At 62.6% G+C, this 8,082-nt stretch overlaps 1 protein-coding gene across 2 annotated transcripts in view; it reads left to right on the top strand.

The window, feature by feature from the left end:
- Positions 1–5,795: 5,795 nt before the first annotated feature.
- Positions 5,796–8,082, top strand: part of ZBTB46 (zinc finger and BTB domain containing 46) — a 43,096-nt gene continuing 40,809 nt past the window's right edge. For both annotated transcript variants that reach the window (XM_087818653.1, XM_087818654.1), the window contains exon 1: positions 5,796–5,967. The gene's annotated coding sequence lies outside the window, so the exon portion shown is untranslated. The remainder of the gene's footprint in view (positions 5,968–8,082) is intronic.

Below are 8,082 nucleotides of genomic sequence, written 5' to 3'. Positions count from 1 at the left end.
GTGCCCCTTCTCATCACAAAGTGTCCAGGGTGCCTGACATCCCGTGACACCCCTGGTGACATTCACCTCAATCACCTGGTCAAGGAGCTGCCTGCCAGCTCTCAGGTCCCATCACTCTTCTGCAGAGGGGGATCCCTCCACGGGGTGCACACACATTGCCCGGGGCTCTGCAGGGTCCTCTCCTGATTCAGCACCTCACCGTGTCTTTCCTATCAGCTCCCAGGTCCCTGCGCCTTGGCGTTACCCACTCATCCTACATTTTCCAGCACCAGCCGGTCCTCCAAGAAGCCCTCTCCCCAGGTCCATCCTGCCTTCTTTGGTCCCTCAGCTGACTGTTTATCACCTGGCTCCTGTCCAAAGTTCAGGGGTTCTGTCTTGCTCCTACAGAGAATGTTCCAGGCACGTGGTCCCATATGCCCCATGAATGTTGCCGAGTGTGTGAGTGAGAGAGAGAACAAGGTGGACACAGCAGGCTGGCATTGCACAGGGTCAGGGCCACCTCACGAGACCCTCCTCTGGTGGGGGGAGAGGCCCATACCTGCCCCAGCAGGACAGAACCCTTCATCCTGCGGGCCTCGGGGGCCACAGTCACCTCCTTCCCACCTTCTAGCCCCTAGCACAGGAGGTAGGCCAGGTGACACAGAGCAAATCCTCCCCACTTGGGGGACGTGAGGCACAGAGCAGGTGCCCAGCAAAAGTGACCTGTCTTCCTTTTCTTCTCAGAATCACACCTGGTTGGGCTCTGCTGACATAACCTTCCATTCCCATCCCCCTCCACCATGCCCTAGCCCGGCAACTCTTGGACACTGGGGAGCGCAGGGTGTCCCTTTCACCTGCTGTGGCTATCAGCAGCAATCACCAGCCTCTGCAATGCGAGCCCAGGCCCTGGGGAGCAGCTGCATGCCTCCAGCGGGGACTGAGGCCCCTGGTCCCCTCGCCTTGTTCCAGCGCTGACTGGCTGGTCCCCTGCCGCCTCCCAGTTTCCAGAACCCACCTGAGATGGAATTACAGCCCCAGGTCCACACCTGCGACAGGCGGTAGTGTCTCCTGGCTCAGCCTGGCCAGGACCAACTCGGATAGGTTGCCTACTCAGTGCCCAGCAAAAGCCAGGCTGTGGAGATCCCATCTGGGGAAGGGTGGGGATCAGAGAGGCTGCCACAGGGTCCATGGGACAGATAGGGAAAGGGAGGTCTAAGGAGGAAGAGGCAGTGAAGCTAAGACTAGGGCCTACAGAGGTCAGAGGAGGAAGGGACCAGGTTCACCTGGGTGCCAGGGTGGCCTTGGACAGCTGAGACTTTAGGAGTTGGGCCCATCTGGGGCTGTGGAAGACTGGTGGCCCAGAGAGGCCCGGGGCGGGGTGAGGGAGTGTCTGACCATCGCCAGACCAGGCCAAGGCTGTTGGTCAGGCCGAGCTGTTGACCTGTTCCCAGACCCTCAGGGAACAGGCACAGCTCCACCCATAGCCCCTGGGACCTGCCCAGGCCGGGTGCTGGCTGTCACACCACCCCTGCTCCAGCTGGCTGTGCAGCTGGCACTGCCCTCTGCCTCCTCCCTGCCTTGGCTTTGCCCTCTCCCCACCCCTCCCCTCTCTGTCTGTGGCGCTCAGCTCCCAGCCCCTTCTCCGGCTTTCTGCCTCTGCCCTCTGACACTAGACCCTCCTGGGCACATGGCAGGTGTGGCCCAGCCTCCATCCTGAAGGGAAGGTCTGGAATGCAGAGCCCTGGTGACAGGGCCTGGGGGGGGTGGAGGGAGCTGGGGCTCAGGAAGGAAGGGGCTGGCAGTTGGCAGTGGCCTGTTGGAAGGACGGTTGGGGGTGAGCACTTGGAATGGAGACGGGGCGACAGTTGGCGGTGGCAGCTGGAGCGGCAGTTGGGGCTTGGCAGGGGCACAGGGCCAGAGGACAGCGGGGTGGGGCAGCCGTGGGGTTGGCAGGTAGCCCCTGGCCCAGAGCAGCTCTAGAGGGTGGTCTCCAGGAGGCCCAGCAGGAGGGCAGGGCCAGTTGCCAGCAGACAGGCTCCAACTTAGGCAGGCGGCCTCCCCAGCCTCAGGGTGGGGCTCTGCTGCGGCCCAAGGGTGGCTGTCGTCCACCTGCAGGACTCAGGACGATGGCAGAGGGCAGTTCCTGCCGGCTGCACAGGCATCCTCCGCCCATCAGCGCCCGCTTGCTGTGTCTCCTCCCCACTTGGCTCCCTCCCTGGGGGCTTCCAGCAGGGGCTTGGAGAGGGCAGGGACAGGTTCCGGGCAGTTCTTTGGGAGGGGGCAGGACTTCCAGGGTTGTTGCCATGGGGACAGCTGGAGAATAAACAGGCAGGTTCCCCCACTAGAGGCTGCCTTATAAACCCAGTGGGGGTGGATGGGGAAACGGTGCCCTGGGGGAAGGTAGGGCAGATGGTGGAGGCCCTGGCAGGGGTTGCCCAGGGGACACTGAGGAGGAATAAGTGGAGGAATATTTGCTGCCCCTTTTCATCTTCCCCAAGGCTCCTCCCAGACTCTGCCTCACAGGGCGGGACGTGGGAGGCTGGTCCTAGCACCTGCATGGGGCACGGGGCTGGGTCCCCTCCCAGTTCCTCTGCCCCCTTGAAGCCATGTGGGGTTGGAGGGCAGGCAGAAGGCTGGCCCAGCACATGGTACACGGGGCTGTGAGCACAGGGGGCTGTGCCAGGACCTTCTGGGAGGCCTGCCAGCCATGTGGCTCACTGACCAGGCCTGCCCTTCAAACGTCTGGGGTCCATCGGCGGGGGCAGGGCAGAATGCTCTGGGGGGCTGCCATCAGCAGTGCTTCTGTGAACCTGACCAGCTTCTGCACCTTGGCCCTGAGCCCCTAGCCCTGGCCTGCTTACGCTCATTCTTTCCAGGACCCCAGACCCTCCCAAGCCTTATGGTGTCCCTTGGGCAGGCTCCAGACACACTTACCCCCATGGCTGGCAGTGAATTTCCACAATGACCACTGTGCAGCCTTCAGCAGTGCAGAGCCCTGGTCATCCACAAGCTTAGCCAGTGTTCCTCATGGCAGGTCCCTTATCCCTGGACCCTTGCAGATGCCCATGCACTGGCTCTACTGGCCCTGGTTACTGGGTGTCCTGTTCAAATAGCATTGCTGAGTTCAACCTCACACCCTTGGTTCTCGTCTGTTCCTAGAGTGTAGCTGCCCTCACCAAGGCCTCCCATCTATGGACAGTGAAAGGCTGGTTGGTGGTCAGGCAGCAGATTCCTCCTGGGGTCTGGGTCAGGCCTCAGGTCTGAGGGGCAGTGCACGAGGTCTTCAGCAGGGTTCAGGGGGCCCCAGCAAGACAGAAAGCTTTGCGACCTGGCCTTGCATCTGCCCAGTCCCAGTAGCAACTTAGATGGTGTTGGGCACTAACATGGGTTCCTGGGGCAGGGCTGCCAGCATCTCCCAATCAGACTAGAGGCACTGAGTTGGCTCCAGGGCATCCAGCAGCTGCTCCTAGTTCTTTGCTCTGCTTTTTTAAAATGGTAAAGGGTGTTATTAGCTCACAGAACAGTAATTGTCTAGAGATAGGGTGGCTTAAGGCATCGCTTGACCAGGCCTTTCTGGTGTATCAGCTTCATCTTCAGACTATTTGAACTTCTATTGGTTCTTGGAGGAGAAGAGATGGGAGTCTCAGTCCCCAATCACTGGCAGGGCTGCTGAGGGGAGGGGGAGACCTTGTTCCATTGTGCAGGATAGGGGAGTGAGGAGAGGTGGTCTCAGGGCCCCAGGGACTCACTCCAGGACTCAGCAAGGCTTTCTACCAAGGCCAGAAGCCCCAGGGTGGAGGTGGGGTGGGCGTTGGGCAGGCCTGAGCCATGACTGAGCACCACTGTGTGCTCAGTCTGAGGCAGCTGGGCAATGGACGCGGCACCCCAGCAAGGCTGTTCTCCTTGGAGTGTCCAGTGTGTTTCTTAGGAGAAACTCTCTGAGGGAGGCATCAGCGGTTAGGTCCTCCTAGGTTTGGGGGTCTGCCTCAGTCTCCCTGGCATCCTTTCCTCTGAGGCTACACTTGTGCCCTAAGTAGGCAGATGGGAGACTTTTTTTTTTTTTTTTTGGTAAATATATTTTTATTGATTTTAGAGAGAGGAAGGGAGAAAGAGATGGAAACATCGATGGGAGACAATGAACATCCATCAGCTGCCTCCTGCACGCTTCCTACTGGGGATAGAGCCCACAACCCTGGCATGTGCCCCCACTGGGAATCCAACCTGTGACCTCTTGGTTCATGGGTCAATGCTACACCCACTGGGCAGGTGGGGGATTCTTGCAGAAAGACCTGTAGCCCTTCAAAGGGAGGAGGCAGGTTAACCTCCTAGAGGTCTAGAGGCAGCCACTGGTCATGGTGGCTGTCACCGCCCCCCCCCCAAAGGCCCAGGAAGCGTGGGCCCATTGTTCCAGAAAGGGGCGGTGAGACTGAGAGGGTCCTCCAGAGGAAAGGCTTGGGAGGGGCCCTCCTGGGCCGGCAGTGCTGGTCTGCACAGCCGCTGGCAGGCGCCGCGTTAGCAGCGAGGGCGTGCCCCAGCCTTTCATCCCGGCTGCCCTGCCCGCGTTCACTCAAGGAGAATTCCACCGCCCCCCCCACCTGCCCTCCCACTGCAGCCCAGTGAATGCCTCCTTACACATCCCGAGAAAGCATCCATAATGGCCCGCCGCCTCCCACCTCCCGAGGAATTCCGCGGCGCCGGGCCCGCAGGGAGGCAGGGCACCGACGGCTCGCGGCGCCTCCCCATTGGTGGCTCGGTCTTGCTCAACTGCCCTGCGCGGCTGGCCAGCCACGGGCTCACCTCCTTCCCACCGCCGCGCCCCGGAGAGGAAGCGAGGTGGCCTTTGCCCCCGCACAGGCCAGCCAGGAATGCGGGGCCACGATTTCCATTACGCCCGCCCGAGGGCTCCAGGACAGCGTGGGGGAGAAGGGAGGCGCAGGGCCCATCCCGGGCAGCAGGATCCGTGGTCGCATGCGGGGGTGCAGGGCCTCGTAACCCCACCAGACAGACGAAGTGGCAGGAAGGACCACTGAGCGTAGCCGCGGCGCTCCCAAGTTGGCCAAACCCAAGCCCCAGTGACATGAACTGTGACGTGGCCCGCTCCCCGAGGTGCGCCTCTCCCTGGGCGCGCCGAGGCCCCCCGATGGCGCAGGCGGGCGGTGCTCAGGCCCCCGAGTGCTTAAGGGCACGTGGCCGTGGGAGCACCTTTTCGTTTGCGCATTCGTTGCACGGCTGGGGCCCGCGGAGCCGCCTGGGCGCGGGGAAAAGTCTCGAAGTTTGCGAGCCGCGAGCGGCGCGACTGCGCGTCGATGAGCGGGGACAGCTCGCGGCCCGGAGGCCCGCGCGCCCCCAAGGAACAGACGCACGGGCAACGCCGGGGTGCTCAGTTAGGCAGGGGCTGGGCGCGCTCGCCTCGCCCCGAGTCTCCCATCTGGGGGTCTCGGCCGCACATCCTGCGGGAAGAGGCTCGGGCGCCCGGAGCCCCCCCCGCGCCGCCCCCGCCCTCGCCTGCCCGGAGGAGGGGGCTTCCCACAATGCCCAGCGAGCTCCCGCCCGCACTTCCGCTGTCCGGCCGCCCGCAGGGGGCCTTGGAGGACAGACCCCCGCCGCGCCCCTCCCGCTCCGCCGCGCGGAGCAGGGGCCAGAGCGAGCGGCGGGGCGCGCGGCCGGGCGGCGGAGGCGGGGCCCGGGGCGGTGGCCGCGGCCGGGGCGCGGCGCGGGCCAATCAGCAGCCGCGGGCGCGCGCGGGGGGCGGGGTCGAGGTCCGCAGGCGGGGCGCGCGCGCGGGTGACCGGGGCCGCGGGGTTGGAGCGGGCGCGGGGGCGCGCGCTGGCCTGACTGACGGACGGACGGACAGACGGACCGAGCGGCTGAGGCGAGCGCGCATCTCGGATCCGCCCGTACGCGACGCTCGCCCGGCGGCGGCGGCAACCACCCGCTCCGGTCCGGCGGCCGCAGCGCCGCCCTCGCCCGCGCCCCATGGGGTCACAGGTAAGCGGCGCCCGCTCATTGTCCGCGCGGCCGGCCGGCGCATCGCGACGAGGCCGGGCGGGGGCCGGACGGGGCCGCTCGGAGCCGGGGCCACTCCGAGGCGGGGCGCACGACCGCCGCCTACCGCCCAGCGCCCGCCGCGCCCCACCCCGCGGGGGCGCCCTCCCGGCTGCCATCGGCGCGCGCCGGCTTCGGCTCCGGGGACTCGGGTAGCGACCCCGGCCCGGCTCCCACCGGTGCCCGAGTTCGGGTGGCTTGGGGCGGTGCGGGCGGTGCGGTGCGGGGTCCCCTCGGTGCTGCTCGAGGAGGCGTTGGCGGCGGCGGGACTGCCCCGCGCCCCTCGCCCTTCGCCCTGGGCTCCTCCTGCCGCCGCCACCGCGGTCCCTCCCCCGTCACCTACGAAAGGGGAATTTTCCAGCTGGTAATTTCTGCTGCGTCAACGCCCGGCCCCAGGAGACAACCGGGGGCGTCCTGGCGCCCCTCACCCGCGCCGCCCCGCGCGCCCCCCGCCCGCTCCTCCGAGCCGCACCCGGATCCGCCCGCGCCGAGTTTGCCAAGAGTCGGAACTGCGGGCGGTGGGTGAGGGCCGGTCTCCACGCCCTGCCCGGCCTTGGGGGTCATTGTCCCCCCCTGAAGCCGGGCACCGGCCTCGTCTCCATTTTAATTACCCGCTGAATCTGGGCTCAGGGGCCTCTGGGCCGGGTGGCTAGAGGAGCTGGAGGGGACCAGACGCACAGAGCGGCGAGGGGCGCGCCGAGCCGACGGGGCGCGCGGAGGGATGGGGTCCGCGGCTAGCCCTGTCTTTGTTTCTCTGTAAATAGACATGTCAGTTTCATCCGGTAGCAGGAGTCAGCATCTGACAACTCAATCCCGATGGCAAATGGGGAATTTTCTGCGCCAGGAGGAGGGCTCTGGCTAGTTGGGGTACCCCCAGCCCCGCTAACAAATTCATTATGTGTAGGTTTAACGGACCACGCACAATAGGGCTTGACCAAGGCAAGGAGCCTGGGTAGAAACCAAGTGGGGCGAAGAACAGATATTTTGAGACCGAGGAAATATAAACAAAAGAAAGTTTGACTGAGATTGTCAGCGAATTTCCTCATGCTTTCCCTGCTACAATCTCAGCGACGCATTTGTCCTGGATTACAGCGGCAAGATTGTTACCAGCATTGTTTAAAGAAATGCTAATTAGGCAATGCGTTTAGCGAAAGGCTGGGCGCAGACACCTGTGCACCGAGTACTCAGGCGCATTCTAATTGTATCAGTTGCAGAATCTTTCATATTGGATTTATCATCAAAGGTAACTTCCCGTTTGGGTAACAGACTTGCGGATTCTCTGTTGCTGGCCCGCCTCTTGCCTGTGCAAGGCAATGTTTCCACTCAGCCAGAGAGGAAAATAGTTTGTTCATCAGAAGGAAATGTATGGAAGGTTTCTTCACGCCAATGATGAAGTAAACAATAGTATTTTATCCAAGTAGACTCCTTGCATTCGGTACATTTTCTGATGGTTTCAGGTATTTTGAACTGAAACTTTGGGACACCTTGTTATTCCAGAAAGGATTAAGTGAACGACAGGCATACTTAGGCAGAAGCTACTGAAGATTGAAGGAGGAACGTAAACACTGTGTCCCCTAAAAAGCCAGTAATTATTTTCATATCCTTTACTGAAGAGAAGAAAGGGAGGGGTCATTGTGAGAGTTCTCTTCGGGGAGAGATGGCATGTGCTCACACTAGGCTATTCAGAAACCCCAAGTCCAGCCTTTCCTGCATGCCAGCCTCAGGACAGCATTCAGTGAAGCCTCTCATTGACATAATGAATGTAAAAATTTTGTTTTGGTTAGATGAGATAATTTCTCTTCAGGTTTAGCTGTGTTGTTTGCTGTGTGCAGGCCTCAGTCCATGCCTCCTTTCCGGTGTTCAGGACTGGCCAGCTGTTGCCTGCAGAGGCACCTACCCTCCTGGGTGCTGCGCCCTCACTCAGTTACCCAGGGTCAGGGTGACCCTTTGCCCCCTTAGACCCCAGGCTCCTGGGTCACACATTAGCACTGAAAGGCTGAGGCAAACAAGGATCGGAGGAAACACCCTGAAGAGTGTCAGCCTTTTATCGCTAGATGA

This window comes from Miniopterus natalensis, chromosome 7, assembly GCF_054644295.1.
Source record: "Miniopterus natalensis isolate mMinNat1 chromosome 7, mMinNat1.hap1, whole genome shotgun sequence".
In the NCBI taxonomy this organism is placed as follows: domain Eukaryota; kingdom Metazoa; phylum Chordata; class Mammalia; order Chiroptera; family Miniopteridae; genus Miniopterus; species Miniopterus natalensis.
The sequence above is the reverse complement of the archived record's forward strand: the minus strand, read 5'-3'. Positions and strand labels throughout refer to the sequence as shown.